The sequence below is a fragment of the Vulpes lagopus genome, chromosome 15 (genome assembly GCF_018345385.1).
Source record: "Vulpes lagopus strain Blue_001 chromosome 15, ASM1834538v1, whole genome shotgun sequence".
In the NCBI taxonomy this organism is placed as follows: Eukaryota; Metazoa; Chordata; class Mammalia; order Carnivora; family Canidae; genus Vulpes; species Vulpes lagopus.
In genome coordinates, this window is record NC_054838.1 from 5,677,788 (window position 1) to 5,691,111 (window position 13,324).

Sequence of the window (13,324 nt, forward strand, 5' to 3'; positions counted from 1 at the left end):
TTAACACACCACTGACACAGTGTAGATGCTCAAATTTAATTATTATTGGTCACTCTACTCGCCCTAATACTGACTCAGAAATTGAGGTATTGCTTCTGGAAAGGGAGTCAAAGAGGCCCCAGCAGGCATAGCGCTGTACCGGTAGAGACAGAGAAAAGTAGGTGTAACAGGGCAGAGATTTGTTTTAGCTTAGCTGTGTGTGGGCTGGGGTGTTGGCTTTCTAATTGCCATCAAATCGTAGAACTCAAGAAATTGTCTCTTGCCTACTCCTGTGCCCAGTACTAACCAGTGAGGGCAGTACTCCTTCCAGGGAGGTATTTTTAACAACTAACACTAGAGGCCTAAAGCAATTAGTGGAGCAGCTGTTTGATTTCTGAGCCAAGTACTCAGGAAAACCTGTGTATGAGGAGAAAAGAAGGCATGATTCGTCTGTAGATTTAGAAGCCCAGGCCCCATCCCAGCAGAATACTCCCAGGCAATAACACTCAATTCTCCCCAACTCACACTTCATTTTCTTGGTTCATGTATGTAGGATTTCCATTGTTCTTCATTCTTTCTGAATATTTTTCCAAACATTAGAATCTTGAAGGCAAGTTTCCAGGGGAGGGAAAGAAAACACAAAACAGAAGAAAAGATAATGGACAATGGCTGGTTCTCTTTCTTTCTTTCTTTCTTTCTTTCTTTCTTTCTTTCTTTCTTTCTTTCTTTTCTTTCTTTCTTTCTTCTTTCTTTCTTTCTTCTTTCTTTCTTTCTTTCTTTCTTTCTTTTTCTTTCTTTCTTTCTTTCTTTCTTTCTTTCTTTCTTTCTTTCTTTCTTTCTTTCTTCTTTCTTTCTTTCTTTCTTTCTTTCTTTCTTTTTCTTCTTTCTTTCTTCTTTCTTCTTTTTTTTTCTGAAAGTTTTCAGGTAGTTTGCCAACTTCAAAACACAGTGATATGCTAAAGATATAGAAATCAGATAAAATAGGAGCCAACTAGCACAAAATTAGCATCTTCCTGGGAAGTCAGAGAATAAGGGAAGCTTCCAGGACTCGCTTTCAATTCCTCCTCATTATTCACAAGATGGAGCTGGCAGTAAGGCCGCGTGGGGTGGAAAGTGTTGGTGATCAAGACAGCTAAGTTCGCATTCACAGCTCCTCTGGAAGAAAGTGGAGAGGTTTCTGTCCTCAGCCTTGGGGACGGTGGGAGAGGAGATAAAACACTGGAAAACTGTCTCAACAAAACAAAACAAAACAAAACAAAACAAAAAAACACTGTCTCAACACTTTCCCTGTCTCTTGTAGTGAGAAGAAGAATGACATGGTGATGAAGAGTCGAATTTGGAGCTAGACTGTTGGGCTCCGATCTCTGCTCTACCTTATTAACTATGAGACCTGGAACATATTATTTCACCTCTTTACACCTCGTTTTTCTCATCTCTAAAGTGAGAGTAATTCAACCTCATAGGATCTTTTTGAGGACTAAATGACTCAACACAATGTCAGGTTTTAAGGTCTGGCTCAGAGTAAGTATTCTATGAGGGTGGTCTGTGATGATGATGATGATAATGACGATGGAAATCCTCTTGCCTCCCCTTGTCCTCACTTCAGGTGCATCAAGAGCCCATATCCTTTCTTACACGATTCAAAGTGTCCTACCATTGATTCATCCACTCAATAAGCAAACTTGTGCCTTATCATCTCTCTGTGCCCAGTGTCTACCATAGTGTCTAGGATATGGCATTTCCTAAATGTTTATTGAACTGAACTATTGTACATCCTTATGTACAATATAGAGCAATGCACACTTGGGATCCCAGTTTGACAGGATCTTAAGTTTACTTAAGATGTCTAAATGAAAAAAGAAATCTCAATACAGTGCATACCCTAGCTACATGAGATGCACTGTGACTTTTTTTTTTTTCCGCATTGATTTCTGTTATGTCCTGTTTTAGTCTGGTGGAGTTGATTTTTTATCACCACAATACGTGTTTTTAGGCACTCTCCCCTATTGCTGCTATCCTTATTTGCATATATTGAGTTTCATGGTCCTCATCTGTGGAAATGCAAAGTTCGATCAATGTTCAAATGTTTGGTTCGGAAAGACATTGACGTTTCCGGTGAGCTAGAGGGCAAAAAGTCCAAGAGTGGCTAAGTTACATGGAGATTTAGACCCCTAAAAAACAGTCGATGGTAGAAGTAGTCAAGCTTAATGGGCTGCTTGAAACCAGTGACTGTTAGTTGAACGTTCCTAAAAAGTACCAAAAAGAAAAGAAAGGAAAAGAGAAAAATAAAACCAAGAGGGGCGGGGGGAGGGGAGAGTAAAACTCCAAGAGAACCTGAATGACCTCCATTTAAGAATTCAAATCTCAGTCTCTTTGGGTTAGTATCAAAATCACCTTGGGTGGAGTCATTATCTTTCTAAAATCATAAATTTGAGTGTTAGCTGATCAGCTAATCTCAAAACATGGTGCCTTTTATAAATTCGTATTTAAGGTTTATTCGGGTAGCTCTCTTACTGCTTTCACCCCTCTAAAGAAAGATTTTATCCACAGTCTTGGCAAATGGGGATCTGGAGCCCCACATGGTGACATCATTGTGCCAGGGCCCTTCCTTGGGTTAGGGTTGGAGGGGGAGTGTTGAGAGGGGGTAGATAAAGGGGAGGGTGAGCAATTGCAGCAAAGGAATACTTTGAACTTGCTGATCTAGTCTGGATTGTATGAAGATGAGGAAATTCATTAATAGGTAGGGCACATCAGAATGAACCGGTCATCCATAAAATCCAAACATATGCTAAAAGCTTGCCTTTCCATCTGTACCTTGTGGATTTGGTTTTAATATGGTGCTCCATTTTGAAGGATTTGCTCAAATCAACAGTTCAAAAATGATTCACAAGGGAAAAGCTTGGATGAAGAATTCCTGTTCATGTTTTATTAATGGAATTTGCCATTAAAATGAAAAAAGCCCCCCACACACAACAAAATAGCCCCTTATTTCTCAGATTGCTTTTATAATTGTTATTTTGGTTTTTATTTGAGGCTGCTTGAGATTTGTTTTTAATTTTGAACACAATCTTAATAGAATTCATCATTTTTGTCTGCTGACTAAACTCTGAGGAAGCATCATCTGGTGGTTGTCCCCTGTGCCTCTAATTGCTTAATTAACATTCAAATCCAAGGTTTTAGGAAAGGATTGGTATTATTATAAGTTATGAGATACTTAATTGCTGCCATGACACCTTTGAAGCTGTCATATAGTATCTATAAAGAGATTCGTGGGAGATGGGTCTAGCTTGAGATGAAATGAAAAATCACAGGTTTTTAAAGAACAATGTGAATAATAACTCAGAGATTAGCATTCCTCTTCTAGAAAAAGAATGCTTAACCATGAAATTTGTAACTCAATGCTGTTTATTCAATCCAATAAATGAATAACTTTCTAAAAATATCCATGGATTTAAAATTTTTTTAATGTCCTTTTCAAGCAATATTTAAACCAGTTAGGTGCCAGTATATTTCATTTTATTCATGAATTTCAGAGAATTTCATAAATAACTAGTCCACTTGAGAAAAATATGGCACAAGAGAACTCACTGAGGCACGTTTAGAGAATATGCCCCATAACCAAGTACAACTTCTTTGATGTGTACATGTAAAATATTTTATCTGGAAAATATTATCCTCCCAAAATAATTACAGGTGCCTCTTCCTCCTATAGGAATAATTTAATTTGTAACATAATCTTTTACATTTTGCAAATGAAAAACAGAAGTAACAACTTATGGAATTGTTTACACAAACTCAAATCAGAAAAAAAGTGTTTTGTTGGAAAAATACAAATCAATAAAGGAAAAAAAGTCAAGATTATAATGGATAGATGGATAATGAGCACACATAAATAATTCAAAAACGTGGAAATGTTAAATAAATATTAAATAAGAATGTGTATACATCCTTAATAAATAATCAAAAATGCAAATTGAGGGGCACCTGGGTGGCTCAATAGGTTCAGCACCTGCCTTAGGCTTAGGTCATGATCTTGGGGTCCTGAGATACAGTCCCACATTGCCTTGCCAGGCTCTCCCTCTGCCCTTCCCCTCCCCCGACTCGTGCACTCCCCTCTCTCATGCATCTGTGCTCTCTCTCTCTCTCCCAAATAAATAAAGAAAATCTTTTAACAAATTATTTTAACAAACAATAATAATATTTAATGTCACAAAATGGTGGGAAACCTGTACATTCACCACTGGTCATAGAATAAATTGATATAACATTTAAAAAATAATTCATTAGTATCAATCGACTGTAAAATGTTTTATATAATTAAGGTGACTAATCTTGTGTTAATTTTTCCAATGAAATTTTTCAAAGGAAGTAGAAAACGTAGAAACATGCTTATGTTGGTATCATCTGTTAGTACAAAGAAATTGGAGACTGCATTAACACCTAAAACCAGGGGAAAGTCATTCAGTGGTTTCGTCGGCCAAGAAGGTTGAAAATTATTAACAACTTTAATAATATTATTTATAATGTAATACTAGGTGAGGAGCAGGATAGGAAATCATATTTACGCCAAAATAAGAAGATATGCATGATGAAAGAGCACAGAAATAGAGAAATGGTTGCTGTGTTGGAGTAGTGGAATCATAGGCAGTATTGAAGAGACAACGTACTACTGGAGAATGAAATAGGTCAAGGGGGGGCTGGTGTTTGCTGGTTGTGCTATCTTTTAAAATTATAACCTCTGTGAGTCTCATTTTTCTCTATTGCAAAATGAGGTCACCCCTACTTCATAAAGTTGTCGGTGCTGAATGACATGATGCGTATACAGCGTACAATGATCACGCTATTCATGGCAGTCCTGGCACCAAACAGTATGTAAAAGTCCAAGAAGAACATTCATAAATCATTATAGGAACGTCTTCCTGACTTTAAACACTGTGATTAGACACTGTCATAAATGCGGTTGTATCAAAAGCTCTGGTGATGGCCCCAAATGGAAACACACACACACACACACACACACACACACACACACACACAATCTTGTTGGATCTTGAAAGTTATGAATATATCCCTTCCCCTGGCAGGCTGAGAAACTCACCAAAGGTATAACCACTAGCAACAATTATAACTGGACATTTACTGAATGCTTATATATGCTATGAACTGCCTATTCACCTCATAGCCATTAAGTCACATAAAACTCCGAATAATTCCATGCCGTAAATACTATTTTTATTCTAACTTCAAAAGAGAAATGGAGACCAACAGAAGGTAAGCGCCTTCTCTCAGCTTTGCACTCAGTCGCCAGAGCCAGAATGTAAATCAAGCCACTTGTTCTATAAACCCAGAGAGCAGACATTCAGAGAGGAATATGAATCATAGCACAGTTTTTGATAGCTACAAAGACAGTCACTTTCTTTGCATAAAAGGCAATTCACAGAGTGGGATGTTTATGAATGGCCCAGGAAGATGTTTGCTCCATAGGGTTTCTTTCTGCTTGGGATGCATAGTTTGTAGGAAGATGCTTCACTACCTTGAAGGAAGTTACAAGCACCTCCCAGGTGAAATGATCTCTGCTGCGCTGCAGGTTTACCATAAAGGTCACCCAATTTTGTAATGGTTAATTATAGAATTGAATAACCAAAACTTTAGAAAGTGGGAACTAATTGGCCAGTGAAATGTCCTTGCCTGCCACGTCTGCGAGGAGACAGATGCCAAGCACATAAACATGTGAGAAGGTCATAGTTCTCTGACCAAAAACAAAACTCCATGAACTTAACCTCTTTTGGTGCCCTGGTGCTATTAAACGTGGTTGAAAGCTATGGAATTTTTCACGAGAAAAATGAACATTTGTATCCCATTCACAATTTTATGCATGATTTCAAAGGACTGGCAGTCCCTGCTCAGGACCGGTCAGGAGGGGCCCCTGTATCCCAGGATAAGAATCACAGGCAGAGGTATGACAGTGACTGGGTGGTGATAATGTGGATAGATTGCCTATCCCAGGGAAGGCCTCTGCTAAAATAGCATTTTAGCAGAAAAGTGAAGAAGGTCAGAGAGGGAGCTCTGTGGGTATTGAGGGGAAAGTTTCCCAGGGAAAGGGAATGGCAAGTGAAATACCTTTGAGTGGAAACTTGTAATAGCTTTTGCTGACAATCACATTCATGGTAATAGCATCAGTCGGTACTTAACAAGCTTCTGCTAGCATCTCCGGAGTGCTAGGCCCCAGCTGAGCAAACTTTTAACACAGTCTTTCTCCTTGATGGGCTCAAAATACAGGATTGAAACCATTCACTTGCAGTCTGTCTGCTAACATCCCAAAGGGCAGGGATGTGCACCTTGTCCACAGTGGGAGAGCGCTACAGAGATGCAGGGCAGAGGGTATGGATAAAGGGAGAGTAGGCAATCAGGATTTGGCAATTGAGACTTGGCAATCTGTTGACAATAGGTGTATAAGTGAAACATAACCCAATGGGTCTTGAATGGGGTACACGTTAATGATGTTATGAGAAATGATTTTTTATTGTATTTGAAACAAAAACATTATTTTTATGTTACTAGTATATACTGGTTTTCATGAGTTGAATAATACAATAGGTTTTTTAATTGGATTTTACAAGCATTATTGCAAAAGCGAAGTTGAATTAAGTAAAAATAATGAGTCAATGTAATGCAAATTATATCATTAATAGTAGCATAAGTGGCAGAGATGGAAGAGAAGTATCATCCAGATGGGGAAAGCAGCATGTACGATGGTCCAGAGGAGTAAAGTACATGATACGGAGTATAACAATATACCCCGTTGATGGGACACCCAGTGGATCCCACCCTATGCTAGACTCCTGCGCGGTATCTCTAATCCCCTGGGTGATCAGTGAACTTCAACTCTTGCCCTGGTACCATAGGTAAAGGGTAGCACACAATAGGCCCATAGCCGATATCTGCTGGTTGATAGAATTACTCACAGACTCATTCAGAGAACTTATATAAATATCTTCATCCAGAACCCAAGTCTCTCAAAATCAAGTCTCATTTTCAGTATTCTTACTCCTTGGAAGGAACAATCTTACCTTTTTTAGGGTTGCCTCGATTTGCTTTTTATGGTGAGCTCTCAGATTTCCAAATGACTGGCTTCGCCCAAGGCTACGAGAGTTGAATGTATACAGACAAAGCAGGCCCAGATTCACAGTCTGAGAGAAATATTTATAAACTAAGATACTGGGAACTATATTCAGAAAAATAAATGGAAACTCTTCCCTTAAGCCTAAGCCTGAGGAACAGCTACCATCTGCCTCTCTTGGCCCAAGAGCCTGTGTTTGAATCATGCTGCTGATTTCCCTCAGAAAACCCAGTCAAAACAAGGTTTTCAAGGCAATTGCTCTTTTAAGTAGAGCTTGATTTAGTGTGGCTCTGATATAAGTATACTGTATGCATTGGAATTCCAAAACTGCCCTCTCTCCAGCGTTCACCATAGGAGTAAGTAGTATCACCAGTTATTCAAATACTCAGAACAAAAACCCTGGCCTTGACTCTTCTTTATGTCACACTCCACATTCAAGCCACCAGGAAATACTGTAACTCAATGTACAAGTTATATCTGAAATCCTATTCCATTCCGTCTCTACTCTTGCACCTTTTTTCCAAGCCACCGTCATGGCTCACCCACACTAGAGTAAGAGCTACCCTACAAACTCCTTCCTTCTGCGCTGGCCACCATGTGATTTATTTTCTACACTGTAGCCATGGGACTCCTAAAATGCAGGTGGGACTCCCAAAACTCTTCAATGGCTTCCGTTACGGTGAGTCTGTCTCTCTATAGCTCAGATAAAATAATGGGCTATGTCAAAGGGACATGAGAACCCACTGAAAGAGCTCCCGATGGCTACACTTGAAACAAGCTGAGCAATGGATAAATTATGTAGTATTGGATTATAACTCACAATATAAAATCGGTATCCACAAGTCCACACTGATATAAATACATGGTTGATTAAATGAATGAATGAAGAATAAATAGAGAAGAATAGGCAACTCTCCTATGCAGCGAGTTTCAAATAAGTTATGTAGATATTATCCCCTCAAGAAGATGGAACATAACTTCCCTTCCCTTAAGTCTGGGATGCTGATATATTTATGCCCTTCTAAGGAAGAGTACTATATGAAAATGGGGCGGGGGAATAGGTGATGGAAATTTGGCAAAATTACTTTAGGTGAAAGGTTATAGCAAAATCAGTGATAAGTTGTGTTAATAACCTGTACCAATGATATGATAGGAGGAGAGGGGCACTTTACTTCTGTGGTTTTCCACTCAAGAATCCATAACCCCATTCCAAACAAAGCAAACTGAAGTGGAAGGACATTCCATAAAATATGTGGCCAATACTTCCCTGAATTCTCAAAATCACCATAAAAAAAAAAAAACAAAACAACAGAGAAAATCTCAAAAATGGTCATACAGGGTCAAAAAGGATCCCAAGGAGACACAATGCCTAAATGTAATGTTGTATCTTGAATAAGATTCTGATACAGAAGAAATTATTGTTATATAAAAAATGTGGATCGAGTCCCACATCGGGCTCCCTGCATGGAGCCTGCTTCTCCCTCTGCCTGTGTCTGCCTCTCTTTCTCTCTCTCTCTCTCTCTGTCTCCCATGAATAAATAAATAAAGTCTTAAAAATAAAAAAAAATGTGGACTCTAGTTAGTAATAATATATTAATATTGGTATATTAGTTATGACAAACACACATACTAATGTATGTTAATAATAAGGGAAACCAGGTGTGGGGCGTGTATGGGAAGCTATTCATACTCTCTTTGCATCTTTTCTAGAATTTAAAGCTATTGTAAAAAGTTATTTTGAAAAGCTCTTCATGGCCTGCAAGACATCGCCTAATATGAGCCCCTGGCTACCCCTCTATCCCCTATCTCCTTTTGCTCTCTATTTTGCTAACTCACTTCAGCTACAATGACATTCTTGATTTTCCTTGACCCCATACACGCATTCTCCTACCTCAGGGCTGATGCTCTGTTTCCTTTGCCTCAGATGTTTCTCCTCTAGGTATTCACAGAGCTCACTTCCTTGCTTCACTCAGGTCTTGCTGTAAATGTCACCTCTGTAGAGAGTATTTACCTGGCCACCTTTTATAAAATTGCATCTCCTATCATTCTCTCTCCTGCCTTAGTTTTCTTCACAACACTGAATTTGTTATGTTCGTATATGTTATTTGTTTATTCACTATTATTTTCTCTCACCAAAATACAACTTCTATGAAGGCAGAGGAGTGTGTGTTTTGCTCACATTATATTTATTTCCCGTGCCAAGAAAAGTGCCTGGCACGTAATAGATGATCCACAAAATATTTGTCAATTAAGTGAATGAATGAATTCAAATGTTTCCTCTAAGGTTGTATCATGCATGATACCCCCAAAAGCCAGATGCTTAAAACAAAAGTTAGCTCTTAGAGCCCTGTTTTCTCTGCCAAACACTTCACATCTGTTGTTTCGTTAGAGTCTGTGTATTATGGTTCTACTTTGATAAATAACATACCTGGGACCTATGGATGAACCATTACTTGTCTTAGACCATGCGGTGAGTTGGTTGTAGAGCATCCACATCAGTTCTCTAGATTCCTAAACCTAGGCTTTTTCTACTGGACAACATAGAGGTGGGTGTTGTGCCCCTCTCACCCTTGATTATGCATATACCCACACACATACTTTTAAATTTTATAAGGTAATTTGGACACCAAGTTGTCTGAGTGAATTTCCCCTTCCCCCTTAAGGTATCCAAAGTTAGAAAATCCTGCTGGTCCCTTAAAAGGAAAGGAATCAGTGTGAAATTAACTCTTGTTGGCATGCCACCTGGTTCTCAAAGGGTAAAAACTGCGGAGAGGTCCAACCTCCCTGCCATCTAGCTTTTGGGACTGAGCTGGGGACTTCAGAGGATGCAGGCTTATGAATATAATCCATCATTATAATGAGTCTCTAAAACAGCAGGTCAGGATGTTCATAAATTTGTTCACTCATCAGATATTACCAAATGCCCATTATGCACCAAGCACTGTGCAGGGTGTTGGGGGAAGTGGCAGGGATGATCAAGCACAGCTGAGTCTACCAGAAATTTACAATCTGTGGAGATACAAATGATCAGAAAAAGGGATTAGCAGCAGCAAGGAAATAAAATAAGAGGCACCCGAAGGAGGCTTTTGTGAGCCAAGGAGTGAATAATCAGAGATCTGGGAGTTAGAGTTGATTACAGAGAGGAAAAGCCAGGGGCATGATGGGGAGATAGGAAAAACTACAAAATCATCTAGAATGAACATTTTTTCAATGTGTGTACAAATGTATAATTTACATTTATGACCACTGTTGTCCTATTTGCATGCACATACCCTAGTCCCTGGCAGCTTTTTATTGAAAAATACGTCTTACTCTCCCAATGGGAAGATAACAATGAACTCCACTCGGTCAGAAATAAAATGATCACAAAACACAGGACGCCTTCAGCAACACATATTGTATTTCTATTTAAACGGAGGTGCTCTATTATTAAAGCCATGTAGTCATTCTCCTCCCGGTATCTTCTGGGTGGGAAAGAGCAAAGTTCCTATGTCAATTCTAGCTTTTATGTGAAACATTACTTTGGTCATGGATTGAGACCCACAACTGGTGGCACATTTTTCAAAGTGATAATCACGATTCCTAATCCTCTTGCACCTCCAAGTTCCCCAGTCTATCTCCTTCCGCCACTAGAGTGCACCAGAATATTTACTACCAGCATGGAGAGCTCAGTGACTGTGGTTTGAGTATGGATTCTTATCCTTTCTTGCTATTTGACAATTCTATCACATAAACATTTACATGTGTGTGAGAGATTACACTAGACCAGGACCCCTGGCTGATAGGGGGAAAAAAAACAACAACAACAGTCGTTTGAATCAAACAAAGATTATGACTTCATCCAGTGACCAAAATGGTAATGAATCGCTCTTCTTGGTGTGTGTATTTTGAATTATAAGTTTGTACTGGAAGTGGAGAAGGGAGTCTGTTTGGCAAATGTAACAGAACAGCTTGAAATACATGCAATCCTGGTATGAAATTTGGCAAAAGATCCTTTTGACATGTCGGTGAGCCAGCAGTGTTCTGCAAATTCCTAGAACACTCTAGGGAAGACACGATTTAAAAAATCCAGACTATGGTCAATATATTTTAATGTTAGTTCAGTCCACAAATATTCTTTTAGCCCCTACTATGTGCCAGACACTGCACAGAGTGGATTCTAGGGTGGCTTAGATTATTAACTCAGCATTCTGATGGAAGGCTACAAAATATCCTATTTCCAAGAGTATTTTTTCTATAGTAATTTTCCATGGCTGGGGTGGGGGTGGTGTGCCTGGGTGGCTCAGTTGGTTAAGTGTCTGCCTTGGCTCCAGTCATGATCTCTGGGTCCTGGGATTGAGCCCCACATTGGACTTCCTACTCAGTAGGGAGTCTCCTTCTCTCTTTCCCTTTGCCCCTTCCCACTGCTTGTTCTCTCTCTCTCTCAAATGAGTAAAGTCTTAAAAAATATTTCCATAGAATATTTGCCTTCACCTTAAATTTTATTACAGAGTCATTATCTTGGCAGTAAAGTAGTATTTTCAGGGTACTTTAGTCAAAAGTAAAAATTTACCCAAGAAAGGTAACCCATCAAGCTATTGATGATGATCATGATCATGATGGTGGCGGTCGTATGATGATGATGATGCTAGCAACCAGCACATATTTAAGCTTAACACAAGCAGAAATTTTTCTAGATTCTATACATGTATCAATTTATTTACATAAGGTAATTGCTAGCATCATTATTATGGGTTTATAGATGACAAATCTGAACTACAGATAACTTGCTCCAGATGACACGGCTACCGAAGCCAGATAAACTCAAGCAGTCTCGATTCAAAACCATACTTTGACTCCTATTCTATATGATGGCAATTCCCAAATTTGTATCTCTAGTCTATACATTTCCTCTAAGTTGAAGGTTTGTATATATAACTATTAACTTGACATTTTCTCTTGGATGTCTCAAAGGCATCTCAGTGATAATATGTCTCAAATTGATCTCTTTATATCCACAACCATTCCCTAGGGTCACATAGATATACCCCCAAGCAAATAGTCTGTGTTCTCTATAGCCCTATTATCTCTTTCATTTCAGTTAAAGTTACCAATCTGAGACATGACCATGAGAAGCCTACCTGACTCTTTGGTTTCTCACCCCCCATGTCCAGAATACCTACAAGATGTGTTAGTTTTACATCCACAATGTATTCCAAATCTGTCCACTCTCCCCAACTTAATCTAAGCCACCGTATCACTCACTGCAACAGTATCCTGTCTTGCATCTGTCTCTCCTCTCCCTATCTCTCCACCCATCAGATCCAGTTTCTACATGGAAAACGTTGGGAACTTTTAGAAACGTAAGTCAGAAATGTTGCACCCCTCTGTAAAAACTTTCAGTGTTTTTCCGTTATACTTAAATACAAAATCTTTATTATAACACAAATGTTCTGTATCTTCTCTCCCTCTGCTCTCTTTCTAATATCCTCATAGGACCTTCCAACTCCTTGCTCAGAACGTTCAAGGTAGAAAGCTGTTCTGCAGATTCCTAGAGCATGCTATATTTATACTGGCACAGGATATATGCATTTTCCCCTCAAGTATGTGTGATTTCCTAGCTTCTCACAAGGTTGGCTTCTTCTCATCTTTCAGGTCTCAACTTAAGCTTTGCCTTCTTTTAGCTATCCTCCTACCCATACTACCTAAAATTGTCCACATCCATTAATCCCTATCCTAGCACTTGCTTCTGGTTCCTCATAGGACTGAGCATAATTTACAACCATTTAGTTGTTAATTATTTGTGTACATATTTATTTTATTTCTCCTATGTCCTGAACATTCCATGAGGTCAGGGAACTTATATGTCTTATTCTCCATGGCATCTCCAGTGCCGAAACATGAATCTAGCTTCCTGAGGACAGTCAGTAAGTAACTGCTGAATATTCTATTTACAGGGAATGCATCTAAAAAGTAAGGACACGGAAGGGGTAAGATTCCAAAGATAATAAAAGATATACTAGTTAGAAATGAACCAAAAGACTTTAAGGAACTGTCAACAATAGAAAGAAATACATTCAGAGACTTTCATAGAAAATAATATATAACCCACAACATTGACTGATTAAAGGATAAAACATATGAGCATGCTCAACAGATGAAGAAAAAGCCTTTGATAAAATTGAGTGCTTATTTCTGATAAAGACTGTTAGTAGACAAGGAATAACAAGTAATTTCCTTAATCTG